Genomic DNA, 20,066 nt, shown 5'->3' on the forward strand with positions numbered 1-20,066 from the left:
GGCCTCACCCGAGGGCTTATTGCTCCCCGTGACCTCCCTTCACTACTGACCAATGCAGCAGGGAGGGCTCGGCCAGACTGTCCCAAAGGCCCTTTCAGCGGAGGCCCGAATGTGTTGGCCGGGCCTGTTCTTGCCCATGGTAGAGCGTAGTAGGTGGTTGTTTCCGGTTTGGCACAGTGTCTGTGCCCGCTTCCTCTGCCACCTTGTTCTGATGAGCATTTACGTTAAGGTGAAGGTAAGTCATGAAATGTTACCCAGCCACCCAGCCTTGAGTTCTGAGGTCTGAACCCACAATCGATTGCCTCCGTACCACCTGGGAGAGTGCGCAAGCCCTGCCCATAGACCTGTGTTTTGAAAGTTGTCTCATAGCGCCACCTGGTGGGAAGTCTGGCAGGAGCATTGGTCTCTTCGGGGAGATTCCTAGTGACAAGCCCCCCTGTTTTTTCCAACCCTCATTTACTGCGGCTTCACCCTGGTCTGAGTCTCGTGTCAGGAAGAGGCATAAGCCTGCTATTTCATCGAAGAAAGGGGACCTTTCCATTTACACAGGCCGGACGGAGGCTTCGGAGAGGAAAGCCAGATGGATACCGAGAGGATACCGACCAGCTGCCCTCAGTACACTGAATCAGGGAGCCTGAGGCTGGGGTGCTTTGGGTACCCCCGGAGGAGAATGAGTCATGGCCTCTTTCTGTGGGATTTCACAACCGTGGTTATTTCTAGCCCACAGTTCTGCTGTCACATGAGGTGACAGGGGAGGGTGGGGTAGACTTGGTGGTTTTCTGGGGCTGTGTTCTCTGTAAGTGGGGATGGCCAAATCTATCCCAGACCACCCAGAAATTGATCACCAGCCCCTCTTGCACCCTCCTAGCCTTGCTCTAAGGCCTGGTACCCAGTGGTTTCTCCTAATGAATGTGATGTGTGGGGCGTAGCTATCCTTTCTCACGCGGGGCCAGTGACTTGGTGCTTGTCTTTCTCACAAGGCGAGTCAGGCAGACCTCCCGCTTGCTAGTCGTGCATCTTTGGGCAGCTGTGTCCCAGTTGCCCTGTCTAAGTGGAGGAGAATGAATCTCCCGGAGAAGGTGCTGGGCCCAGTGAGGAGTGTGTAAGGAAGCTGTGGCATGCTGGCACTGTGGTTTGAATCAGTCCACTGCCTATGTGCACTCCAGTGAAAGCTGCCGACTGTCAGGAATATTTAGGATGCAAGTTGCTTTTGAAATTTGCCTGGGATGGAGAAATGTCACAGGCAGGCAGGCAGGCAGGCAGGCAGGCAGGCAGGCAGGCAGGCAATTGCTTTACAATCCGGGTTTCATCCCTAGACCCCTCCCTCTCCAGAATACACACAAAGCCAGACACGGTGTACATGTTTGTAAACCTGCGCTAGGAGGCAGAGACAGACATCCCTGGGGCTTACTGGGCAGCCAGTCACATTCTAGACCAGTGAGAGACACTGTCTCAAAACACAAATGTGGATGGCATATGAGAAAGGGTGAGGTTGTCCTCTGCCCCACTACCATCCTGCTCGGTTCACATGCGCACACGCGCGCATACACACACACACACACACACACACACACACACGCACGCACGCACACACGCACACACACACACACGCACACCCTACCTGCATACTCACTCACATACCCAAAGACGTTTGCCTGGGTAAAAGCCTCCTTCGGTCTGGGACTGGTGTTTTTTTTGCACTTTGGAGCTCAGCTGGCTCTGGGGAACCACCTTGTTCCAAGAAAGTGGCTAAAATATGGAAATTGTCATCAAGGGACCGGATAACACCTGGGTACCAGGAGGAGCGTTGTCTTCACATTGCTTCATGCATTGCCATTGTTCCTTTAGTAAACTGAGGTGCCAGGGAACTCGCCTGAGCCATCTTAGCTAGTCAGAGGTAGATTTCAAGTCAGATCCCCTGGTCTCCAACTCTGAGGTCTTCTTGTGACATCATGGCCAGGGTCAGCTGAGGGCTGGACTTGAGGAGCCTCCGCTGGGGAGGCTCACCCTGGCTTTGAGCCCCCTCTCTCAGGCCCGTCCTTCCCCGATGAGTTGTGTCTGCTGTAGCTGTGTCTACAGACAGCCTCCAAGATGGTTCCCAGCTCAGCGCTCCAGATCCATCTCTAGCTTGGTTTAGTCAGCCGTTCTTCTGACTTCTGCTAATTCCTTCAAGTGAATTCAACAAATCCAGGTGAGACTCTTCCCACCCACCCCACCCACTCAAAAAGATCCACTTGCCTCTGCCTCCCAAGTGCTGGGATTAAAGGTGTGTGCCACCATTGTCCGACCAAAACCAAAGTTCTTAAGACAGGGTAAGTGCCCCCTCTGTCATCATAAAAGCCAAGAGTGGACAATGCAGTCCCCAGGGGTGAAGGCCCTTCTCACCCATCAGCTTTGCCTCATAGCCCAGAAGAGCTGCAAAACACCAGCCATTGTGCCCTTGGTACCAGCAGGAAGGAAGGCAGGCAAAGATTATCCTCTAACCGCTCAGGTCCCCTCCTTCCTGGTCACATGGTCCTTTGGCAGCTTGAATCTATCAGTTTGATGTCTGTCCATCTCCAAAGTCCCTCTTAGACAAGTCGCTCCATGGGGTATAGCATCTAACCTGCCTTCTCCATCATTCTGGTCCTGCTGTATATACACTGTATACAGTAAGTACTCAATAGAATCACAGGGAACACCCAGGGTTGTACTGTATACATGCCCTTGATAGGGCCAGAGGGCAGAGTGTCTTCTAGATCGAGTCAGTGATGATGAGTGCCTTGCTATGGACTAGGCTTCATCCTGAAAAGATGGAGGGTGTGACCCTGACCCCGTTTAATTCCCAGCAGACCCTGGACAGTGGACCTGGCTGTTCTCTTTGCTTAGCGGCTGGGAGGGTGAAGCAATGAGGTGGTCATGCCAAGTGGGAAAGCCGGGCTGTGAAGTTGGCTACCCAGACTCAGGCCTGCCACCCTGCCCTTAGCCCTCTTGTGTCTAGCACTGGTTTCCTCCCTGCATCGTCAACCTCAGAAAGGGCAGACACCCCTGCATTCTGAGTGGCTGTTCCCTGTGGAGACCTCCCTATGATGAGGCCAGTGCCCACGGGGCAAGCTTTGGTCCCCACCTATTCTCCGACATATGACTAGGAGCCTTGAGGAGGGCAGGCTGGCCGCAGCGGACTGTGGCCAGGGCTCGTTTGTAGAGTGGTGTGTGCTGGGCCTGGCTCCTGCCGCTTGGCTAGTGGAAGATGGTGGGACCCTTCTGTACCAGGTTGCCTTAAATCACACGGATGCTGAAAGTCATAGATGCTGTGTTTCTGGGCTGTTATCTCTCCTCAGATTTAATAGAATGCTCCAGGACAGGGCTAATGCTTGATGTGCAAGTGGTCAAGAACCGCAATAGGAAATTTCACACAAATCTATGTCATGGGCATGCGTTGTAGCCCAGAGATGGCATTGGATGGTTGAGGTCACATGGCTGATTGATGATGTGGACAGGCTGTGTTCTGTGGCTCGTTCTATGGTAGAACTCATTCGGTCCCCAGAACACCAAGAGAGTGATTGGAGATGGGTTCTAGTCTCAACACCTGCTTGAAGAGGTAGATTTTTTTGTCTGAAACATGGCTGGGATTGACTAATTCTGGTCGCTGCGGCCTTGCTTCCAGGGACCACCAGGTGGCGCTAAGTACACAGTTGCTACTTAGCATCTAGGAAAAAGGACTAGCTAACTGGCGTCTCGGAGTAATTAGGGCCAGAGACAGGCTTTGGGGGATGAGCTTGTACCTTGTGCTTGAACACCCAGGATCATAGGCGGACCTGGGAGTCCCAAATAGGCTTGCTATGATTCCAAACCCTTCCAAAGTTTGACGTCAGTGGAGCGACAACGGAGTATTACTTGTATTGAGTGGTGGCCGAGAGAGGTGGAATATAGCAATAAGGACAGTATGGTGGCACCTAGCTACAACTGCTAATCCTCCAGGCCAGCCTCTTTCTCTCTCTCATCCCAGCTCCTGGTACATTCCCTGACTCCTCACACAGCTTCAGAGAGACTGTCCTTGCACCTTTCTCTCCTCCCCCTCCTTTCTCCCATCTCTCTCTTCCCCACCCTCTCCCCCACCCCCTTCCCTTCCCTCTTCTTCCCACACCTTTCTTTACTCTAGCCCCCTCCATACTCCCAGGGATCCTGCAGGTCTATCTCCATCCCCAGTACCTCATCCACAGTGTGGCAAACCAATACCAGTGGGTTTCTAGGATGTGGTTTCCATGGTGACCATGCATCTCCTGCCTCCTGGTGTTTAGCCCCCGGGCAGGTTGCCGTGGAGACTCACCTCATTGAGGAGTGATTTGTGGCACTGTTTTTGTTGTTGTTGTTGTTATTTTTCTATATTTCAACACCTTCTTTTTAGGGACTCTGGAGCCCAAATGGTTCTTTCTCAATCACAATAAACCTGGACACCTCTCCCAAAGGAATTCCCCAGCCATAAGGTCCCTGACATGTTTTATTAGCACAAGGTTTCCCTGGTAACGTCTCCCCGTCTACAGTGCTACTGTAGTTTAGGGCCAGAGCCTGCACCCTGGCAGCCCTAACAAGCTAGCCCTGGCTACCCATCCTCCAGAGGCTGGTCCGGAGACAAACACTAACGCAAGCAGAGAAAGGAGATGTGTGCACCATGGCCACACTGAAAGGAAACAGATGAAGAGGTCCTCTGATGCCCCCTCCCCCAGTCCACACGTGGAGTAATAGCACGATGTTTCAGTTTAAATAGAGCCGTAGAGGCTTGCATAGCTGGGCAGTCCTGGCCAGGGTGTGTGGTCCTGCCCATCGCTGGCCTATCCTAGTTTCTGCTCCAGTCCCTCCTGAAGGGTGGGCTGCCAAGTTCTCAGAACTGTGTGTGATTGCTCCTGAGGTTAGGGCAGGGTTCCTCTTCTGACTACACCGTGCTTCCGCCTGTTCTTCTCCAGCATGAAGCTCCTGGGGAAGTTGTTGTTTCTTCTGTCAGTGATTTGGGTAGTCTGCTAGCCAAGGGAGGGACACGGAATTCTTCACAGTGTTTTCGTCCTGCACTGTGCATGCACCTTCAAAGGCTAGCCAGGCAGGTGACCTCAGAGCAACGGGTCAGAGTGGACCCACTTTTCCTCCTCTCTACCTAGAATGCCCTTTGAGGTCTTCAACTCAGTGCACGAATCCTTCACCCAAAACCCCAAAAGTGTCCGCCAGCAGCTATTTTCTTCGGCTCTGATGACTTTGGAGAGAAGGTAGGTATGGGGGAGAGAGGGAAGCAAGCCCAGCCCAAAGAGAGTTACTAGGAAAGGGGAATAGGTGAGGCAGAGGGACTAGGGGAGCCCAGAGGGAGAGGTAGGGGTGCAAGAAGGCTAAGTCTTGGTGGGAGAGTCCCCTATTGCTAGTGTCTTTATAAACCACCCCACAATGCAAACCTAAACCAGACCTCCTCTTTCCCTGCCAAGCAGGGAATGTGTTTGTGGACATGAAAACATATTAAGCCCATGGCAGCCCTCTGTGCCCCAAGCTGAAACCATTACAGTAATGAATGAAGGCAGGAGAGTCATTAAGGATCCCCCCCCCCCCGCCAGCTAGATCAGTCAAGGGGTGAGAGAACATGCACCACTGCAGACAGAGGCGGGCAGGGAGGGCCAGGAGAGCTTGCTGGGCTCCCAGGGACTTGTGGTCCATTTCCCTTCTTGCATTACACAGCATGAGAGTCTCTGTCGCCATGGAAACCAGCTTGCAGGCCAGGAAGGGATGTTAGTGTGGGCTCTTGAGTTCCTTGCGAACACAGGACAGACTAGACTCCCTGGGGGTCCTGTTCCCACTCGCCTCAGATTTCCAGGAAAGGTCAGTCTAGACCCCCTGAGGTCTGTCCATGGTGGATGTGGGGTGAGCACTGGTGGCTGTCCATGCCAGGATTCCAGCCTAAAACTGGGTCACACAGAGCATCTCTATCCCGAGGACCAGCCAGAAAGGCTGCTCCTCAGCTGAGCCACAAGGAGAGGGAACTTAGTGAAGGCAGAGAAGAGGTCTAGCCTTGAGGCAACTTTTGTCTTTCTAGGCTTTGATACATTGGCAATTCCTCCTTCCCTCCCCTCCCTCTCTTCCTCCCTCCCTTTCTTTCTCCTTCCTCCTCTTTCTTATTCTTTTGGCCAATCTGTTTTCCAACTTCATTTTATATTTGTAAGAATTATTTATATACTATGCCATGTTTCCTGAGTAACATATCCCAGGCCCCTCTCTCTCCCCCACCCTCCAGGCACTGGTGCCCCTTAAGGGCTTCAGGAATGCAGGCCTCCCTACTGCCTTGCTGGGTGTGTCCCTCAGCTCTCCCTGTTTGAGGAGGAAGAGTTAGCCGTGGCTCATGGTTTCACCAATAGCTGCTTGACTTGTTGATTTGGCCTGTGGAAAAGAACATGGTGGGATCAGGAGGCCAGGTCCCAGGAGCTGCCCACTGCACGGTGGCTGGTGAGTGGGAGGAGAGATAGGGAGGGGGTCCCGATACCCCCCTCTAAGGGTGTGTCACCACTGACCTACCTTCTTTCCAGTAGGTCCCAACTCCTGAAGGTTTCATAGAATAGGGACCAAACCTTTAGCTCCTGGGTTCTTGGGGGACACTCCAGACCCCAAACTTGGCTGGCATGTGAAATACCCATTTTTTCCTTCCATTTTCTCCTGCCCATAGAAAAGGTTAGAAGCAGCCCCACCTCTAGGCTTGAAGCTGTTCTCAAACTCTTAGAGCCCAGTTCTTACTGAGCCTCCCTGCCGGCCTATGCCGTCTCTGCCCAGTACCTCACATTTTGTTTTGTGCTCTGACCCAGTTTTCACCAGCCACCCCAGTTGGGGAGGGTTTACACAGCTGGTCTATGAGGGGGAGGTCTGGGAAGTGGCCCCCTTACTGGTCCCCTGCACACGTGACTAAGCATTCCCTCGTGGGTATTTTTAGGTCCTGCTCGATGGGTGGGTGGACACTTGGAAGCTTTGTATACTCAGGAGCCCTGGGGCAGGCGTGGTGAGGTGGTCCAGCTGGGGGAAGGAGCTGTATGGCTCCTCGGAACTCCAGAGATTAAACAAAGATGGTAACGAACAAGCTGATGAGGTTTGGCCAAACAGCTGCCTCTGGGGTCCAGAGACCCCAAGGCCTCCTGGAACAGAATGTGATGGGTTCCTGCTTCCCTGGGACTCCTCCAGCAGGAAGAACCTTTCACACACACACACACACACACACACACACACACACACACCCGCGCACACACACAGTCATGCACGCACATACATGCACATGTGTGCACACATACACACACACTCATGCACCCATACACACACGCACACATATACAGACATGTGCACGGGTGTATACGCATGCGCGCGCGCACACACACAATGCCCAAGGCCACTTTTAGCCCTAGAGTTGAAGCTGTGGCATGAAGGTACACTGCATGAGGTGCTAGGTTTCCTGTGGCTGTTCTATATCCTGGGGGCGTGGATACGGTGGCTGAACTAAGAGCGATGCCATTTATGTCTCCCTGGTCGGAGGGGAGTGGGGCATCTGGAGGATGTTGTCCGCCTCTGTTCTCCTTGTCTCATGCAGGAAGTGAAACCAAAGGCGCCTAGAACCCATTTCCCGGAATCCGGTCATTTGCTCCCAGCCTGTGGGGAGTTAATGTGCCAAGCCTCTCAAATTAGAAACCATGGGAGGAAAAGAATACATGCATATTCCAGAACTAGACGGAAGTTGTTAAGGCCTCTTTGGGCAGAAGGACATTTGTTTTATGTTCTCTGTCCAGGTTCTCTTGCCCAGTGGATACTGACTAAAGGCCTGTTACGATCTAGTCCTTAGGAAAGCCCCAAGACTCCGAGAACCCGAGGGTCTAAGACATGATCCTTGCTTCCATTACCCTCTAGTTGGCAGACAAATGTGCCAACACCCATATCACAATCTAGGGACCATAGTTCCCGTGGTACAAGGGACGGGTCTTTTGGGAACTGCAGCCCAGCTTGGGATGGAGAGTCAGGGACCACAAGGCATGTTTCTTAACAGAATCCCATTTTCTACTATTCAACTTTCCCCCTAGTGATATAGTGACCTTGGCCCCAGCTTCAGGTAGCCATGGACCCTGTTTCACTTAAACCACCAGCATAATCCATCCCTTGCCCACATTCAATGGACATGCTGTCCAGGCGCAGTGAATTGAGAGTCCTGCTTTGACTGGGAGATTTTCTCCTTCCCTTTCTTCCCCTCTCCTCCCTTCGTCCTTCTCTCCTCTTTTTCTTCTCTCTCATTCTGAAAAATACATAGTCAAGAGAGATTCTAGAAGCCACCTTGACGAGGTCGGACCAATTCTGAAATCCGTTGTCCCTCCGAACTTCCAACGCTGATGTGAACTGTATATTCCTTTTGCTCATCCGTTGTGTTTCTTTTGTCTTTAATGCTCTGCTTGTTTTATGGTTGCTGTTTCTAACACTCAGCCCTAACCCAAGCAGGCTTTTTCTCCATGAGCTAGTTCACAAGTCTACACTTGGCATAGATCTAGAAGAATTTTGGTGGAGGGGTGGGGTGGGGTGGAGTGGGGGAGCAGGGTCTGGTGTAGCCCAGACTGGCCTTGAATGTCACTGGGAATATCCTGCATTCCACCTCAGGACTGGATTGCACCATGCCCAGCTCATGCAGGGCTGGAGATCCAGGCCAGGACGTCTGGCATGGTAGGCAAGGGCTCTACTGCGTCCTCAGGGGGGCTTGGTGTCTCTCATGATGGCATTGCCCTGAGAAAGACACAAACTGAGGAACTGGCTCTGTAGTGAGAGTGCTTGCCACACAAGTGTAAGGACCTGCATGGGAATCCCCAGGGCCCACCCAAAAGCTAGGTTTGTAACACATGTGTCTGTAATGCTGGCATTCCTCCGAGGAGTTGAGAAGCAGAGGAGGCGGAAAGTCAATAGAGACCCTGTTACACAGGTTGAAGGGTGAGCACCATCACCTAAGATGCTGACTTCACACAGGTGCCCTGACATGCAGCGTTCCCATACATGAACACACATGCGCATGCACTCAGAGCTCACGTGCACCGACATGTAACATTCCCATACATGAACACACATGCGCATGCACTCAGAGCTCACGTGCACCGACATGTAACATTCCCATACATGAACACACATGCGCATGCACTCAGAGCTCACATGCACTGGCATGCAACATTCCCATACATGAACACACACACACATACACTCAGAGCTCACGTGCACTGACATGCAACATTCCCATACATGAACACACACACACTACTCAGAGCTCACATGCACTGACATGTAACATATACATGAACACACACACATACACTCAGAGCTCATGTGCACTGACATGTAACATATACATGAACACGCACACACACTCAGAGCTCACGTGCACTGACATGTAACATTCCCATACATGAACACACACACACATACACTCAGAGCTCTCATGCACTGGCATGCAACATTCCCATACATGAACACACACACACTCAGAGCTCACGTGCACTGACATGTAGCATATACATGAACACACACATACACTCAGAGCTCATGTGCACTGACATGTAACATATACATAAACACACACACACACTCAGAGCTCACGTGCACTGACATGTAACATTCCCATACATGAACACACACACACACTCAGAGCTCACGTGCACCGACATGCAGCATGCCCCACATGAACACACACACAAACTCAGAGCTCAGATGCACCAACATGCAACATGCCCCACATGAACACACATACACTCACACACAAACTCAGAGTTCAGGTGGTCCAGTGTACACCCAGATAGAGGACTTCAAAACCCAGTGAACAAGAAATGGCAGGAGGCAGAGAGAAGCCACGCTGCCGGCCTAGAAGGACATAGCAGTCACGTGGGCATGGCTCCCGATGGACGATGAGATTGACAGGTCCCAGCACCACTCCAAAAGGCTCCTGGTTATTCAGAACTGCCAGGTGGTGACTGCGGGCACACCTGTGAAGCCAACCATGCTGGCTCCACAGCAGAAGTTTACATGTACAGCCAGAGAACAGCACTGGCTAGTCCTAAGATCCCAGGCTCCTTGTAGGACAGGGTAATGTCTTAATTACTATCTTGTGACTGACAGCCTACTGCCGAAAGCAACTTGCGGGAGCAAAGGGTTGTTCTGAGCGCAGTGGGATGCCACCATTTCATCATGGTGTCAAGAGGGCATGGCTGTGGCAGAAGGAGTGACAGATACAGGACTGGTCACACTGTATCTGGGCAGAGAGATCATACTATCTCAGCTCCCTTTCTTCTTCCTTCCTTCCTTCTTCCCTCCCTTCCTCCCTTCCCTCCCTCCCGCCCTCCCTCCCTATCTCCCTCCCTCCCTTCCTTCTTTCCTTTGTTTTGTTTTGTATTGTTTTTTGACACAGGGTTTCTCTGTGTAATAGCACTGACTGTCCTGGAACTCACTCTATAGACCAGGCTGGCCTCAATTTCTGTTTCTAGTTTTTCAAGACAGGGTTTCCCAGCCCTGGTTGTCTTGGAACTCACTCTGTAGACCAGGCTGGTCCCAAACTCACTGAGATCCACCCGCCTCTGCCTCCCGAGTGCTGGGATTAAAGGCGTGCGCCACCACCGCCCGGCTCTCTTAATTTCTTCTAACTGAGTCTGGGACCTCAACTCATGAGGTGGCACCACCCATGTTCAGGGAAGTTTTCCCACCTCAGGTGAGCCTTTCTGGAAAAGTCATCATAGACAGCCCCAGAGGTATGGTCCATGAAATCTGACCATCTTAATGTAATTGGCTTAGTACAGTGCTGCCCTTGCTGGGGAGCCTGGAATCTCTCCATGCTGGCCCTGCAAGGCCCAGCTGCCCAAGTGCCACCCAGAGGAGAGCCGTTGGGAAGGTCGGCTGTCTCCTGGCACCCTCCCACACCCAGTGTCTGCGCCCTACCCTTTTGTCAAGGGCAGACCCTGGAGATACACAGCTGCAGCCATCAAATTGACAACAGACTCTGAGTGCACACGACTTTGGTGGCCAGAAGGCTCAGCCTTGTCAACACGATGGCCTGACCATGAGGCCACACTCCCTGGAGAGTGGTGAGAGGAACCGGGGACGCACATGCAAGAATGAGACTAGGGGGTGGGAAAGGGCCATTGCTCTCCAATATCCCCCCCCCCCGGCAGAGCCAGGAAGGACTAGGGAAAGGAAGAAGGAGAGGGGGAGGCCCCGTGTGTGGTCCCTCAGCTTCTTCAGGCATCTCTTTGCAGGGGGGAGTGATGGAACTTTCAACTCACTGGAGAGATCCAGGCCCTGGATTCCTGGCCTGATTTTGTCCACTGACTCTAAGTATGTGTCCTTGCCGTCACTCTGGGCAAAGATGCCATTTTAATGGTGTGGGGGCAAAGAGGGGAGAAGACGTTAAAGAGGAAGGAAGGTGAAGGAGAAGAAGATGAGCAGGAACGTTGGCAGTAGGTGCACAGATGTGTGCACATCAGCAATTGTTTTGTGTGCACGTCTGCATGTGTGTGTGTATCTGTGTCTATGGGTGTGTGTGTGTCCTCATGTCCTCATGCTTACAAGTCCTCTTACCTACTGACCCTTGTGTCTCTCTGTATCCTGGTTTGGTGCTGGACACATCCATACATTAGCTTATGAGTCTCCCATGGTAAATATGAGCTATCCAAAGCAGGGGTGGCTGACTGTCCTCCTGGGCCTAAGTCCCAGCCATCTTCATGGGGGCTTCCTGGTGACTGTCTCTAGCTAATCTTTAGCCCTCAATACTCAGTCACATTGAAGAAGAACAAACAGGCCTGGTTCCAGGAGGCTCCTGGCCAAAGTATGACCTTGGAGTACTTGCTTTTTTAAAATGTAAAAATATACAATTTGAATTTTCATCATGGAAACAATTGTGTTGCTAGGACTTCCAGGAGGGCCCCGTCTTGGCTAGTTCCTAGTTTCAGCTGCCTCTCAAGAGGCAGAACACAATTACTCCAGGAAACGATGGCCTCGCGTTATATTTAAAACCCACACATGCCCCTTCCCCTGTTGTCTGAGCCCACACCTTCCTGTCTCGGGGTCATCAGCTGCCAGGCCCTTACCAGGACCTGACTGTTTCCAGTTGCTGGCAGGCATCATGAGCCCTAGGAAGCCAGACAAACCCCCTCTGCCCTCCCAGGGTCTGATGAGCATCTGTAGGCCCTATGAGTTGAGGATTTTGAATGAGAGGTGGAAAGTCAGGGTCACTTAGTGGGGCCAGCATCTCTGGAGTAGAGGTGCCCACCAGCGCCCTATTGTCCTGCAATATCAAATATTTAGCCACAACTTAATTCTTCATGTGAAAACAAACAAGCACACCTGTTTAATATGAAAATTAATTGACATGCAAATTTCATTTTTATCTTTAATAAATAGTAAAATTTTATGTGCATCGAATAATTGTTTTAAATTAATCTTTGATAATTTATTATCAGCAGATGTTTGAATGATTTGTATTATAGACTATATACCTATGTTTTATTTGTATTAAATACTAGATGTCCAGGATCTTTGTAAAATTGTAAAAGTGAAGACAGATCATGGGTGGAAGCGGTTTATGATGCCCTGGTGGGAATGGAGGTCAGCGGACTTGGAAGTGAGGGGCTGTAGGGAGGGGGGGCTGCCAGTGAACTGTAGCTGCCTTAGGGAGGTCAGAGAGAGCAGAGGTCGATTGATCAGATCCACCAAGTTAGACTAGAATCTATAGATGGGATCTCCCAGCCTGGTGCTCCCCTGAAGTCCAGGGGAGAATCATCTTTCAGTCACCATTCTGATTCCCCTGTGCTTGGTACCCCAGGGTAGAAACAGGTGACGTGAGGGAAAGAGCCACAGCTAATGGGAGAAGAGAAGGACCAGGCTCGGAGAAGGAGAGGGGACCCACAGAGGACACAGAAATAGCAGTAACACAGCCTAGCGCTCTGGATCCAGCTGACAGAGCCTTGTCCTGGGTGCCAGGAAACTCCCCGGTCCTTCAGTTCTCATGGAGTCTAGAGGAAATGTTAAACACTTCTTGTTGGCTCTCACCTGCAATCCTAGCACCCGAGAAGCTGGAGTGGGAGGCTCAGGAGTCAAGGCCAGCCTGGGTAGTTCCAGGCAGCCTGAGCTACATAAGGAGGCTTTGTTTTAAAAAATAAAATAAAATAAAATAAAAGTCAAAAAGAGCTCAGTAAATGTGCCCTGGGATGACTCCAAGCAAAAATACCAGGTGCATGATCCAAACCCGTTAAAGAGCCCAATCTTGGCCAGTGCCACAATCCCCGGTTACTCATAATTCCATGGAGGAGCAGAACCTTCACCACCATGTAACAGCATCTAGGCAGCAAGATACCCTATATGGGGCTCAACTGGTGCTGACCTCCTGTGGGCTCTGCAGGCATAACCCAGGAGAGCAAAGAACTGGTGTGTGTGTGTGTGTGTGTGTGTGTGTGTGTGTGTGTGTGTGTGTATGTATGTGTAGGGGGTCTTCTTTTTAACCAGAAGGATGGTAGAAGGGAGGGTTAAAAATTTAGAGAAGCCCAAATCATATGACCCATTGTGTGCCCAGAACATGCCATCATGGAGGAAGCTTCACCAGGGTTTTGACATGCCCAGCCTGCCTCAGGAGCTCTGCAAAGGGACCCGGAGCATCAGACCAGGAGTTCAGGGGCCCCTGCAGATGTAGGGTGGACAGGTGTGGGTGGAAGCCTGCACTTGGGTTCTGATTGCCCTCTCTCAGCAATCCGCATCGCACAGACCCCAGCTAACACTCTAGTGTTGCTCTGACCCCCGCTCTGCTCAAGCTGCCCCCGCATCCAGCACCTAAGCCGTTTCTCTTCCATGTACATTTCTGGTTTCTACAGGAGGTGCCCTTCCTGGCTCTCACTGTCATGCTGGGAGCCTGCGGCAGGTGGCAGTTGCCTCCCTGAGTTCCACCACAAGCTATGGGGGTCTGGAGGAGCTGATACTTGCTTCAGATCCAGGAGCCAGGAGAACAGGGCTCAAACCAAGCCAGGACTCTTCTCCTAAGACATCAAGAGACAGGAGAGGATTCGAGAGGCGTGTTGAGAAGATGCTTGAGGTCAAACAAAGGATCACTGGGGCTGAGCACATGGCTAAGACAGGTAGAACGCTTGCCCAGTATGCACAAAACCCCGGGTCCCCTCTTCAGCGTTGTATAAACTAGGCATGCTGGTGCATGCCTGGAATCCTAGAGCTCAGAAAGTGGTGCTGGGAGATCAGTTCAAAGCCAACCTCTGCCTCATATTGAGTTTAAGGCTAGCCTGGGCTACAGGAGATCTTGTCTCAAAAAGAAAACAGAAGGGCTAACAGTTGCACATGGTGGGACATTTCAGGCTGGTCTTCATGGCTTCGTTGCATATACCAAAGGCCCAAAGTAACATCAGCAGTGACCATTTCTTACCTTCTTTCTGTACTTTGAGCACCTGCCAGCAACTGTATGATTCTCTCACTTCATTTAGCCTTCATGGCTACTAAAAAGGGAGACCCAGAAAGGAGATGTGAGATTCCCAGGGTCACAGTAGAAAACATTGACTCATTTAAAGGTGATGCTACCAAGGAGAGACCCATTGGGATGTCTCTGCCCAGGGCGGTTAGTTGCAATCCCTTAGACTTGGAAACTGAACATGATATAGTCTTGAAGGGTGGGTGGGCATCTAGCATCATGTGAGCATCAGCCTGGGAAGATGGTACAAGGGGAGAGGCACAAGGCCATGAGGGGTTGGTTGTAGGGGAAGCTCGAGGGTGGTGATCGATACTGCTGTTTAGTTTGGACAGGGGGCTTATCAGGTGAGGGCAGATGAAAGTGGTATTGGATGTTAGTTCAGGCAACGGATTCAAGGGAAGGAAAAGGACTAGAGAAAAAGAAGCCAAGAAGAGGTTAAGCCAGGAAAAAAAAATAAACTAGAAAGAAACAGATTATGCTGATGAGGCCCAGGGAGCGGACACTCCGATAAGTGGTAATTGCTACCATCCATCCGAGCACAGTTTTTCACCGAGCTGCTTTGCACACATTATCCATGCCGTTTAATCCTATGAAGTCATCATGACTAGCTCTGATTGCTGAGCCCTGTTCGGTGTCCAGATACTCTGTGCACATCTCTCGCAGCCCTGACAACAGCCACAGAGGGTAGGTTTTAGCATCCTTTCCTCTCTGACGTCATGCTGGAGACTCAGAGAGGTGAAGGAATTTACCTAAGAGTGCAGCGCAAGTCCGTCTGGCTTCACTAATGAAGGTTTGATGCATTGCCCCGGGCTTCTCAAATCTGAGGCTCAGAGAGACCCCGAGATACCGCAGGAGCCCAGCAAGGGTCCTGGATCCCTCCATTCCATTCTGGCACCATATGGGCCCCTTGTCTTGCCAAAACCCACTGCACGCATGAGTCTGGGGGACTGGATGCCTTGAATGTTCTCTGTCTACCTGGGCCTCAGAGCCCATTCCCGCTGGCCCCTGTGTTCTGTAGGCCCCTCCTGAAGACAGCTGTTCCAGATGCCTGAAGTGGCCTGCAAAGCGGCAGGCCTGGGAGAGGAGACACCCTTCAGACCAGCACGGGTGCTTCTAAGTGAGGGATGGGGTACCTTCCCAGGTTGCAGGCTTATGTGGGAAAAAGGCCTCAGGAATATAGGGCATATGATAGGTCAGACAGCAGCAGCAGAGCTGGTCAAAGGAGAAGTTACTGGAAGGGCCAGGCCGGGCCTCATCTGGACTAAGCAGGGCTGTACTGCTACTTGGAATGTATGCACTCAGAGGTATCGGCCCACACAGCCTTCAGGTTCCAGCTCTTGCTGGTCTTTCCATTGACTCTCCTAGCTGCAGGATGGAGATTCTGGTACCTTCAGGGACCAGCAGCAGGTAGGTGGATCCAAGATGTTTTCTTAGTTCTTGGGGTGCTGGCCAAGTGGATAAGGCACACCTAGCCAGCTGTAGTTCCCCACAAACATCTGCTCACTCCTAGCTTGACAGAGGCAGGCTGAACCCAAGAGGAAGCTCCGAGAGAAAATACTGGAAGACACTAGAAGGCCCTCAAGGACCTGTCCTAAGGAATAGATGGCTGTTGCTAGCGTCACTAAAATGTCAGTGGCAAACTGAGCCAGAGTGATTGAAGTCAGTCTTTGTTGTCTTGCATCTCTGAGCAGTTTTTAGGCCTTAAACCTGCTTGATTTTGTTTTATTTTATAATTTTATTTTATTTTTTTTATATACCATCGTATGCATTTCAGACTGGTTTCAAACTCCACATGTAGGCAAGGATGACCCTTGAACTCCCGATCTTCCTGCCTCTGTCTGCTGGGATTATAGTCATGTTCCACCACACCCAGTTTATACTGGGCTGGGATGAAACTCAGGGCCTTGTCCACACCAGGCAAGTTCTCTGCCATCTGAGCTCTAGTCCCAACCCCCAGGAGTCTTACAATTCTCCTTTCCCCTCGTCCTCTCTCTCTCTTTTTCTTTCTTTCATTTATTTAATGTGCCCTGGTGTTTTGTCTGCATGCATGTCTATGTGAGGGTGTCGGATCCCCTGGAACTGGAGTTCCAGACAGTTGTCAGCTTAACTGCTGAGCCATCGCTCCAGCCTCTCCCTGTTCTCTTTTTATTATTATTAATTTCAAGTTGGCAATTGGTACTTCAATTTGAGAATCTTATGCATACAAATGTAGTCTCCCTCTGCCCCCCCCAGGTTGGGAGGACTGGTGACGTGAGGCTGGCACTCAGCCTGAGACACCACTCTGAACTCTGCTGTCCCTTGGGGTCTTTTATCTTACCTGGCCCTACCATCTGAAAGTCTGAGACTGGAACTGGTGTTTTATGGGTGACCTACAGGGATGAGGGGGTGAGAGTGTGCGTGCATACCAGAGAAACAGACAGACAGACAGATGACTGGGATGGGACAGAGGCAACTACATTTCAGTGGGCCCTGGGGACCTCATCTGCAGAGAATAAGATTCCTACCTCCTACCCTAGGACAGGAATGGTGTGGCCTAGGAAGGACAAGGATAAAAACCTTTTTATGGGAGTGACACCTGTCCCCAAAGCACCGAGTGAGTAGAAGAAGAGTGTATGTCTTGAGGTGTCCACTGGCAGAAGGCAGCTTCAGTCTCCTGGTCCACAGGAGGGAATCCTGTCAGGAACAATGGCAAAACTTCCTGAGACCCCGAGAAGACCAGATGGTGGTCCCAGCTTCCCGCTCTGTTCCCCTTGTTGCCAAGCGCCTCCCTGGCAAAGTCAGAGCTACATGGGTTTTCCGTCGTCACGGAAAGTCAAGCCTCATCCTGAGGTTGGCTGTGGAAAGCGAGAGGCTTCCTCAAGGCTGATGGGGGCCGCTCCTCTGACTAAAAATTGACAGTCCCATCGTTTCTGAGAGATGCTTAGAGAAGCTCTTGCTGGGTATGGGAGGCGGTGTTGCGCTGTCTCATGTCTCAGGAGCAGCTCTGTGGCCTTGAGTCAGGAGGGACACTGGTGACAGGCTTCACGGTGGGAGCTATTGGTGGAAGATCCGCTGATGCTTCCCATCCCAGTCCATGAACTCAGGCGAGTTAATTCAACCTCCAGAGCAGTTTCTTCCTGGGCTACCTGGAGATTACTATCCAGGGAAGCCAATATTTGCTTTATTGATTACTGGCCCCGAACCAGGCAGGAAGTCTCTGTCAGACCAACATCTGCTCCTTAAGAAAAATGGCACGCTGGTGCCTATGGGCTGAGCCCTGAGCCAGGGATGATTCTGGGGACTCCAGAGGACTGGTACCTAAAAGTGTCCACAGGCATTGGAGAGCCCTGAGGCCCCATGAACTGGTCTGTTCCTGCTGCCCACACACTAACTACACGAGGTCAAAAGAGGCAGAAGAGTTAAGGAACTTCCAGTTATGGTTCTCCTAGGCAAGGCCCCAGACTTCAGATACCAGCCATGGCTGGTCCAGACCTGGTCCTAGTTTATGGAAGGTTTGGGAAGGATTAGGAGGTGTGGCCTTGTTGGAGGAGGTGTGTCACAGGGGCGGGCCTAGTGAGCTGCCACACTTAGCTGCCTGTCACCATCCTTGGCTCCATCACTGTTGACTCCAACCCTCTGAAACCATAAGCCCAATTAGACGCCTTTAAGTCAATTGACTAGGCCGTAGTGTTTTAACACAACAATAGAAAAGTAACTAATCTAAGCCCTTATTGACTTTCAGCAAACGAGTCTAGACCTCTCCATTTCTCCCAGACTGGAGAGGACGTGCATGCAAGGTTGTGGGACATCTGTTTTGATCAAGTTGACAAGTGACACGGACCACCTTTCTCCTTTTCTTGGGCACTTCATCATTCTCCCGAGGAAAAGGAGGTGGCATTGTGTTGTCTAGGTCTGAGGTGTACCCTCCACTGGTACGGGAAGGTCAACTCGCAGACAACGGATGAAGTGTTATGTTTGGCCTACGGGATGGAGATAAGTGTTGGCAGCAATGGTTTCAAAGTCCTCTCTCCTAACAAACCTCATTCCTGAAAGGTTAAATGGTGTTAGTTTTTCCTCCTCAGTCTGATTCTTATATTTAATGCACATGAGGGCATTCACACCGTGCCTGGCCACGGCCAGCTCCTGCTGTTGGCCCAGTGTCGACAGAGTGGGATGCTGTGGAGGGCCCAGAGCCGGCTGCCCGCCATTCCGATATCCTTCCTGTTCAGGTGGATGATATTCCCTGGGATGTGCCTGCTCAGCCCCTGGTAACCTTCAGTCTCCCTGAGATCCTAAACACAATACTCTTCCCAGCCCATGCATGTCTTTCCACCTCCCCCAGGTCTTTGAAGTGCTCCGTAGCTCTGTTTTCACCCTGTGACTTCTCTGTTCTGCCTTTCTGAGTTCTGCCCAGCTGACACACTCACAGGACCTGGAGGGGCTGGGCTGAGCCTGGTTCAGCAGGATGGGGGGAAGAAGGCCAAAGATTCTTGTCAGGTTCTGGGACACCAGAAGACAATCAATTAGTCCTGTGTCAGCGTCAGGAGGAAGAGCGCTTAATCCGGAGAACAAATGGCACGTGCTAGCCAGCGTCATCATGTCAATGCTGTCCTTGCCATTACTGTTATATCTCTGGACTATCTCTGTCACTTCCTTACACGGACCCTGTGCCCTCTCATTTCAGCCTCCGTGCCTGTATAACAGTGACAGCCTTGCCACCCTCCTGGGGTTATTTTGAGAATCAGACAAAATAATGGATATGAAACTCCTTTGAAAATATGAGTAAGCCGCGCTATTGTTCTGATCGTCTCTAGTTGCGCCTGGAGCCACACGCTATTTCCCTGTGAGGATATGACTGTCACCATCCTTTGTGGGAACTTAAGTGGGAGCTTTACAGTTTACTCGAGCACAAGGAGGATTCTTACAAGTTGACAAGCAAGCAAACAAGAAACCAAGTTGCAAGAAGAATAAAGCTGGAATTCAGAAGGTAGAGCACCAACAGGAGACTATACCAAATTCGTGCTAGTTTTTCAGAAGAATGAGACAATATCCAGGTTGGAGGTGCACACCTGTGATACCAGAGCTCCTAAGGCAGAACTGGGTAGAAAACTACAATTTGGAGCCGGCCTGGTCTACATAATGAGTTCTAGGCTAGCTGTCTCAGAAAAGCAAAAACAAGAACAAAACAAAAAAGCAAGCCAACTCTAAGAATTGGGCAACACATATCCAAAATATAGACCTCTGTATAAATTCTGTCTTTGTGTAAAAATGGATTGCTATGGGGAGAGGCTCAAGAGCCTTCACCCCAGCTAAGTAGCCACTGACAGTTGGTGACCTCTGGAGGGGGGGGGGGGGAGTCAGTTTTCTGTTGAAGTGGGTGTGTGCTGGTTGGGTTTTGTCAACTTGACACCAACTTAGATGTATCTGGGAAGAGAGAATCTTGAGAAAATGCCTCCCTGAGGTTGGCCTGCAGACAAGTCTGTAGCCCATGTTCTCCGTTAGTAATTGTGGGTGATGTCATCCATGGTTGGGTAGTTCTGGGTGCTGTAGGGAAGGAGTCTGGGCAAGCCAACAAGAAGCACTCCTCCATAGCTCTGCTTCAGTCCTGCCTCCAGGTTTCTGC

This window comes from Microtus pennsylvanicus, chromosome 7, assembly GCF_037038515.1.
Source record: "Microtus pennsylvanicus isolate mMicPen1 chromosome 7, mMicPen1.hap1, whole genome shotgun sequence".
Taxonomy (NCBI): Eukaryota; Metazoa; Chordata; class Mammalia; order Rodentia; family Cricetidae; genus Microtus; species Microtus pennsylvanicus.